This window comes from Cervus elaphus, chromosome 33 (genome assembly GCF_910594005.1).
Source record: "Cervus elaphus chromosome 33, mCerEla1.1, whole genome shotgun sequence".
Taxonomy (NCBI): Eukaryota; Metazoa; Chordata; class Mammalia; order Artiodactyla; family Cervidae; genus Cervus; species Cervus elaphus.
Genome location: NC_057847.1, coordinates 71,552,896 through 71,561,604, shown reverse-complemented (window position 1 = coordinate 71,561,604; position 8,709 = coordinate 71,552,896). Strand labels below are relative to the sequence as shown.

Sequence of the window (8,709 nt, the reverse complement as noted above, 5' to 3'; positions counted from 1 at the left end):
CCATTCTGACCGGCGTGAGATGGTACCTCATTGTGGTTAACCAAAACATGTTTAAAAGGGAGTTGATATAAACATTAAGTGAACATTAGTACAAGTGCTATAAGGACATACAAATATCAGGATACTTCTAGAAGAATCTTGCCGTGCTCTCCTGTCAGCTTTCCTTTCCAGGACAATTGGCCTGGGGTTAGCCTGCCCCCATCATTTCAGGATTTATCTTCCAGTGATTGGATTTTCTTACTCCTCTCTCAGTGAAGGGAGCCGTCATCACCTGGGAGTTGGGAGGGAGGTGGTCCATTCATGGAGGACATCTCCTCGCTATCCAGATCTGTTCTCTGACAGCCCAGCTAGGTCAGATGTTTGCTTCCCCCATGACAAAGATGACCTCAGAGATGGGAGGGTTTTCCCCTGCCCCTCATCCCAATCCTTGGTCTGGGCTCTGAAAACACTGCAGAGAGATGATCCTGGGCTGGGGGAAGTGGTTACAGTTCCTGGACCAGACCTCACAGGGCTTGAGGGTATGTAAAGATGCCTTATCATAGCAGGAAAGGAAACTGGTGGAGCAAAGACCATACCTATCTAAGATCATCACTCTAAAAACAACTTCTGTCATTACCCCCATCTTATCTGCTCTTGTTCACATGCACGTCTTTAATAGAGTTTTAATTCATTACATACCATTTTGTATTCTGTTCACCCCCTGGCCCCAAAGCTGACCATGTGCGTGTGTGCTAAGTCACTTCAGTTGTGTCTGACTCTTTGTAACCCCATGGACTGTAGCCCGCCAGGATCCTTTGTCCACAGGATTCTCTAGGCAGGAATACTGGAGTGAGTTGCTCTGGCCTCCTCCAGGGGGTCTTCCCAACTCTGGGACTGAATCTGTGTCTATCATTGTCTCCTGCATTGGCCAGCAGGTTCTTTACCACTAGTGCCACCTGGGAAACCCAGAGCAGGCCTCACCTCAGCCCTTCATCAGGCTGCTCTGTCATTTCTGTGATGACCATTGTGATCTTGTACTATTGTGATCTCCCTCCAGTGGGTCTTCAATCATCGACTAAATCTCCCTGGATGACCACACTAGGACGGCTCCAATGTTTCATAATTATATAAAAGATTGCAAGGAACTGCGTTAACAAATGTCACTTTAAAAATATTTTTAACCATTTTTTAAGATAATTATTTGCGTCCCCTCTTATTACTTCATCCTCAGCCCCTCTTGATTTTCTTTGCCTCTTTTCTGGAAATTTCTTCCCTTTTCCCCTCGACAGCAGCCCTCTCTCTTCTTCCTGCCTGCCCTGTCTCCGGCTCCCCTATCCACATGGCTTGATGAAAAAAAACAAAACAAAACTGGATATGGAGTCAGAAGAAATGAATTCAAGGTAGGATTTGTCACTTTCCAGTTGTGTAACCCCCAGGCAAGTCACTTGATCTTCCTAGCTCTTGTTTTATTTCTATCTTTAAACATAAGAAAAACAGAGGCTGAGCACAGAGAAATTTTAGGGCAGTGAAAATACTCTGTCTTTACTCTGATGGTGGATAACAGGCCTTATCTGTTTGTCCAAACTCATAAGATGTACAATACGAAGACTGCATCTTCAGGAAAACCATGGACTTTGGATGATCATGATGTGTCAGTGTAGGTTCATCATCGGTAAGAAGCACACGATTCTGGTGGAGGATGTTGCTAATGGGGGAAGCTGTGTACATGTGGGGCAGGGGCACACGAGAAACCTCTGGACCTTTCTCTCGGTTTTACTGGGAACCTAAAACTGCTCTAAAAATAAAGTCTTTAAAAATACGTAAGAAAGGGGCTTCCCTGGTGGGTCACTAGTAAAGAACCCACCTGCCAGTGCCGGAACATGGGTTTGATCCCTGTAGCAGGAAGATCCCACGTGCTACAGAGCAACTAAGCCCCTGCACCACAGCTATTCGGCCTGCATTCTAGAGCCTGCGCTCTGCAACAAGAGAAGCCAGCACAGTGAGAAGCCTGTGCATCGCAACTAGAGAGGAGCCCCCTCTCACTGCAACCAGAGAAAAGCCTGCACAGCTTCCAAGATCCAGAGCAGCCAAAATGAGCAAGCAGATCCAACCAGTCCATCCTAAAGGAAATCAACCCTGAATACTCATTGGAAGGACTGATCTTGAAGCTGAAGCTCCAATACTTTGGCCACCTGATTCGAAGAACTGACTCATTAGAAAAGACCCTGATGCTGGGAAAGATTGAAGGCGGGAGGAGAAGGGGATGACAGAGGACAGGATGATTGGATGGCATCACCGATTCAATGGACATGAGTTTGAGCAAGCTCTGGAGATGGTGAAGGACATGGAAGCCTGGTGTGTTGCAGCCCATGGGGTCGCAAAGAGTCAAACATGACTGAGCACCTAAACAACAACAGCAAAATAAATAAAATTATTAAAAAATATGTACGATGGTCCTCTGATCCCAGTCAGTGGATCTCAGCAGTCATGGCCAACCACATCGTGCTCTACACTGGCACAAAGATGCCCATCTTGGGGCTGGGCACCTGGAAGTCCCCTCCAGGCAAAGTGATGGAGGCTGTGAAGGTGGAGATTGACCTTGGGTACCATCACATTGACTGTGCCCACGTGTACCAGAATGAGAAAAAGGTGGGGTTGGCCCTCCAGGCAAAGCTCCAGGAGAAGGTCATGAAGCAGGAGGACTTTTTCATTGTCAGCAAGCTGTGGTGCATATTTCACAACAAGGACCTGGTGAAAGGTGCCTGCCAGAAGCTGAAGCTGGACTATCTGGACCTCTACCTCATCCACTGGCCCACAGGCTTCAAGCCTGGGAAAGACTCTTCTCATTGGATAAGGACCACAATGTGATTCCCAGTGAGAAAGATTTCGTGGATACCTGGACAGCCATGGAAGAGCTGGTGGACAAAGGGCTGGTGAAAGCTATTGGAGCCTCCAACTTTAACCATCTCCAAGTGGAGAAGATCTTAAACAAACCTGGCTTAAAATACAAGTCGGTGGTTAACCAGATCAAGTGCCACCCATACCTCACTCAGGAGAAGTTAATCCAGTATTGCAACTCCAAAAGCATCATGGTGACTGCCTGTAGTCCCCTCGGCTCTCCTGACAGGCTCTTGGGCCAAGCCTGAAGACCCTTCCATACTGGAGGATCCCAGGATCAAAGCCACTGCCCAGGTGCTGATCTGATTCCCCATGCAGAAGAACTTGATTGTGATCCCCAAATTGGTGACACTTGAATGCATTGCTGAGAACTTCCAGATCTTTGACTTTGAACTGAACAAGGAGGATATGACCACCTTGCTCAGCTACAACAGGGACTGGAGGGCCTATGCCTTGGTGAGTTGTGCCTCCCATGGGGATTATTCCTTTCAGGAGGAGTTTTGAAGGAGTTTTGAAGCTGTAGGTGCCTGCCCTTGACCAGGTGACCTGCTGTCTCCCATCCCACTCTTCTTGTGTGTAGCGTAATTTGGCCCATGTCCCTCAGTGGTGGGTCAGCGACTTCCAGACGAGTCAGCGAGGGCTCAGCCAGCTTGGTGTTGGGTCCAAAGAGCAGACTCAGTAGATTAGGAGTCTCTTTAGTTTTCCTTTGCCCTTCTTGTCCAGTTGGGGAACACGCAACCCAAATACTAGCCCATCCCAAATACTAATTTGCATGTGCTGTGAAAGTGTTGCACTTAATATGCCTGCAAATTTGGAAAACTCAGCAGTGGCCACAGGACTGGAAAAGGTCAGTTTTCATTCCAATCCCAAAGAAAGGCAATGCCAAAGAATGCTCAAACTACCGCATAATTGCACTCTTCTCACACGCTAGCAAAGTAATTCTCAAAATTCTCCAAGCTAGGCTTCAGCAATTCATGAACCGTGAACTTCCAGATGTTCAAGCTGGTTTTAGAAAAGGCAGAGGAACCAGGGATCAAATTGCCTACATCTGCTGGATCATCGAAAAAGCAAGAGAGTTCCAGAAAAACATCTATTTCTGCTTTAGTGACTATGCCAAAGCCTTTGACTGTGTGGATCACAATAAACTGTGGAAAATTCTGAAAGAGGTGGGAATACCAGACCACCTGACCTGCCTCTTGAGAAATCTGTATGCAGTTCAGGAAGCAACAGTTAGAATTGGACATGAACAACAGGCTGGTTCCAAATAGGAAAAGGAGTACGTCAAGACTATATATTGTCACCCTGCTTATTTAACTTATATGCAGAGTACATCATGAGAAATGCTGGGCTGGATGAAGCACAAGTTGGAATCAAGATTGCCGGGTGAAATATCAATAACCTCAGATATGCAGATGACACCACCCTTATGGCAGAAAGCGAAAAGAACTAAAGAGCCTCTTGATGAAAGTGAAAGAGGAGAGTGAAAAAGTTGGCTTAAAGCTCAACATTCAGAAAACTAAGATCATAGCATCTGGTCCCATCACTTCATGGCAAATAGATGGTGAAAACAGTGGCTGCCTATATTTTTGGGCTCCAAAATCACTGCAGATGGTGACTGCAGCCATGAAATTAAAAGAGGCGTACTCCTTGGAAGGAAAGTTGTGACCAATCTAGACAGCATATTAAAAAGCAGAGACATTACTTTGCCAACAAAGATCCGTCTCGTCAAGGCTATGGTTTTTCAAGTAGTCATGTATGGATGTGAGAGTTGGACTGTAAAGAAAGCTGAACGCCGAAGAATTGATGCTTTTGAACTGTGGTGCTGGAAAAGACTCTTGAGAGTCCTTTGGACTGCAAGGAGATCCAACCAGTCAATCCTAAAGGAGATCAGTCCTTAGTGTTCATTGGAAGGACTGATGTTGATGTTGAAGCTGAAACTTCAATCTCTGGCCACCTGATGTGAAGAGCTGACTCATTTGAAAAGACCCTGATGCTGGGAAGGATTGAAGGCAGGAGGAGAAGGAGACGACAGAGGATGAGATGGTTGGGTGGCATCACCGACTCAATGGACATGAGTTTGAGTAAACTCCAGGAGTTGGTGATGGACAGGGAGGCCTGGTGTGCTGTGGTCCATGGGGTCCCAAAGAGTTGGACACGACTGAGTAACTGAACTGAACTGAAATTGAATTTACAAAATCAGAATAGTGCCTCTAACAGCTGGGCCTTGATTGCTTGGAACTGTAATCCTTTCAGCTAGACTTTTCTTTGCCTCAAACAAAAAATGTGTTTATGAAAAAAAAATTTAAGAAAAATAACACCATCCCCAAATATCTCCACAGCATTATTTCTATAAGTCAAAAAGTTTACTTTTAGAAATAAGCCAAAAACCCATTAATAGAAGACTACATAAATGAAATGATAAACATAAATAAAAATATATAAATTGTTTCATGTGCAGGCAGTTGTGCATCCACTAAAAACAGTTAGATAGAGCTTTGTGTACCCAATATGGTGCAGGTGACTGTGAATCAGGGCTTTCCAGATGGCACTAGTGGTAAAGAATTCACCTGCCAATGCAGGAGATGTAAGAGATGAGGATTCGATCCTTGGGTTGGGAAGATCCCCTAGGGGAGGAAACGGCAACCCACTCCAGTATTTGTGTCCAGAAAATTCCATGGGCAGAGAAGCCTGGCAGTCTGCAGTCCACGGGGCCACAAAGAGTCAGACACGACTCAGTGGCTGAGCACAAGCACAACTGTGAATAGTCCATAAGTTGCCAAACCACATGCACGGCAACATCTCCCTTTTAGTAATTATTGCTCCAAATATTAATGCACTGAGAAAGAATACACAATAACAGGATAAATTATTAATGAAATAATCCCCCAGGGATTGAGAGTCGGGGGAGAAATGTTTAGGGGTACTTTTTACTTCATCCTCTTATTGAAATGTTTTTTAAACAAACGCATATTGATTTCGTAATATAAATAATGTGTAGAAGGAAAAAAACCTATTTGTTTGTCCTTTTCCCAGAGTGCTGACTCGCCAGCGGCACCCTTTATGAGGAAGCCCTCGATAGCACACAATCGTGTGTGTGGTTATCGACTCTTCTGCGGTCATGGCTCCTTTCTCCTCTCCAGCTTCTGCTTCCCTTCCCAGTGTTTCTCTTCTTGTAGGTGGTATGTGACAGAGATGACAGGGTAGAGAGACTGATGAGGCTTAGATTCAGTACAATCCTCGGCTCCCCTCGCCCCTGCTGCAAGTTCTGCCCAGAGAAGGGCACAGACTGGTCCCCTGGGGCTGCCCCCGCCACCCCTCGCCATCTCCTGGGGCCACCTCTGCAGACCCCTGGATGCTCCCTGCTTGCCCTGGCTCCCAGCCTGCAGCGCCTGCACCCATCGCCCTCTGCTGGCTGGGATGCCCACGCCCAGACCCCTGGCTCCCTACAGGCGCCATAAAAACCCCACCTCCCCAGGGCAGGGCAGGAGCAGCGCTGGATTGAAGCCCTCAGGATCTGTTATGTGGCGTTAGCTCAGAGCTGACAGATTGAGTCATATGGGCAAGCTAATTATATTTTTCTTTTCTTTTTTTTTTTCTGGGCATTTGTGAGTCTGTAGGAGCTTAATTTATGTATTAATTACACCTCAGAGCCAAATGAGGGGCTGGAGTGCCTCAGACAGCCTTTGCATTTTATTAGGAAACACTGCATACACATTTGGCTTCATAGGGAAAGAGCTACTAAAGCACCCTTTGGGGGCTTAGGGAGAGCAGAACTCTTTGGGCGATGTGGGTGGGGGACTCAGCCGAGCAGTTTCAGGCCAGTCTTCTATTCCAGTCTGTGGCCGACTTTGGACCACGTGGTTAATCTTGTGCACCTTCTCTGCTGCCCCTCCTCCACCGCAGGGAGACAGCCCCCTCGCTGCACCCCCACAGCCCCGGCTTCTGCGGCGGCTGCGTGGGCGCCTCCTGATCGGGTGTGGGGTTGTTGCGTGAGCTGCTGTCTCCCTGTTGTGGTCCAGCAGGGAGGCCATCACCCTGTTGCTAGAGGCTGGGGCTTCTGTAATGGAGTCACCCCCACAGGGTCCCCACCAGTGAGCCATAGATGTGAGGTTGGGCTTGATTAGGCAGAATGAGAGAGGGGCTGGCTTTCTTCTCCTGAATCTGGACTTGAGGAGACTCTGATAGCCTTGGTGTGGTGGCTCAGCCATTGCCCAGGAGGCAGGGCCATGGCAATGGCCAGGAAGTTGGCAGGAAAGGTATGGAAGTCAACCTAAGTGTCCATCAAGAGATGAATGGATAAAGAAAATGTGGTACATGTATACAGTGGAATATTACTCAGCCATAAAGAAGAATGAAACATTGCCATTTGCAGCGACATGGATGGATTTGAAGGGCGTTATGCTAAGTGAAATGTCAGACAGATAAAGACAAAAACTGTATGATATCACTTACATGTGGAATCTAAGAAAAGCATAAATTGGTGAATGTAACAAAAAAGAAGCAGACTCAGATACAGAGAGCAAATGAGTGGTTACTAGCGGGTAGTGGGTTCATGATATAGGGGCAGGGAATTAAGAGATATAAGCTGTTGGGGTGTAAGATAGGCTACAAGGATATAATATACAGCACTGGGAATATAGCTAACATTTTGTAGTAACTGTTTAAAAAAAAAAAGTTAGCCAGAAGAAAGCCATGTTTCTGTAGCAGGACCATCAGGGCTCTGGGCTCCTTAGTCTCCCTTCATTGTCTTCCAGTTCTTTCCCAGTTCTTGCTGGAAGCTCCAAGCATAACTGTCCTGTGTTATGGGGGCAGGGTTTAGGAGAAGGACCTGAGTGTACCCTTCGGCCAGTTTTCACAGGGGAAGCAGCACTAAGGCCTCATGGTGGGGGGTTGCTGATATCAAAGTGATCATCAAGGGAAACAATAGAAGTAAAATCTTTCTTAGCTCAGAGTCACTGGCAGGGTCAACCTTGGAGATTGTATATCTGAAGAAAGCACTTTTTCAAAGAACTCAAAGAAGGCCCCAAGGCTCTCCAGTGCCTACAGGCTGATGGGCAGGTGTGGGCCCTGAACACTGAGTTAAGTGGTCTAACTGGCGTGCCCTGCCACTGACCTGGTGGTGGGCCAGCCATCTGCACCCATCTTGTGCCCCTTCCTGTTGCTCTGGCCCTTTCATGCAGCAGAGGGCAGGCCCACTCCATGCAGGACATGGAGTCTTGTCACACTAAGAGGTGACCTTCAGTGCTAAGTTTGGAGGACTTCTGGTCTTTGTGAATGCCTTATAAAGAGGAAGGAGTAGTTTGGGGCACACCCACCCACCCCAGTGTGAGCCCTCTGAGGGCAGAAATTGTTGCTTGCTTTGTTCACTGTATTCCAAGAATGTAGAAAAGTATCAGGCACAGAGCAGGTGGTTATTAAAAGGTCAGCTAGGAGGTGGTGTTAGGAAAGCTGGCTACAGCTGCTCTCAAATCATCTTCTGGGCAATGGAGATGAATGGGACATTGATGAGTCTCAGATAGGCTCTGGCACCTGCCCAAAGTCACATATCTAATCAGAGGCCAGACCAGGCCAGGATTCATGGATAGGAGTGATTCTAATAATAGCCTAATATTCATTCTCTAATCCGTTGTCTTAGCCTGGGCTACAATAACAAGATACCATAAACTGAGTGGTTATAAACAACAGAAGGTATTTTTTACATTTCTGGAAAGTCCAAGATCATGGAACTGGTGTATCCAATGTTTGGTGAAAGCTCTTCTGGATTGCAGATGGCTAACTTCTTGTATCCTCGCACGGCAGAGTGGAGACAGGAAGCAAGGTCTGCCATGGCTG

General features: G+C 46.9%; 1 pseudogene; it reads left to right on the top strand.

The window, feature by feature from the left end:
- Positions 1–2,466: 2,466 nt before the first annotated feature.
- LOC122688584 lies at positions 2,467–3,404 on the top strand (annotated as a pseudogene).
- Positions 3,405–8,709: the final 5,305 nt, after the last annotated feature.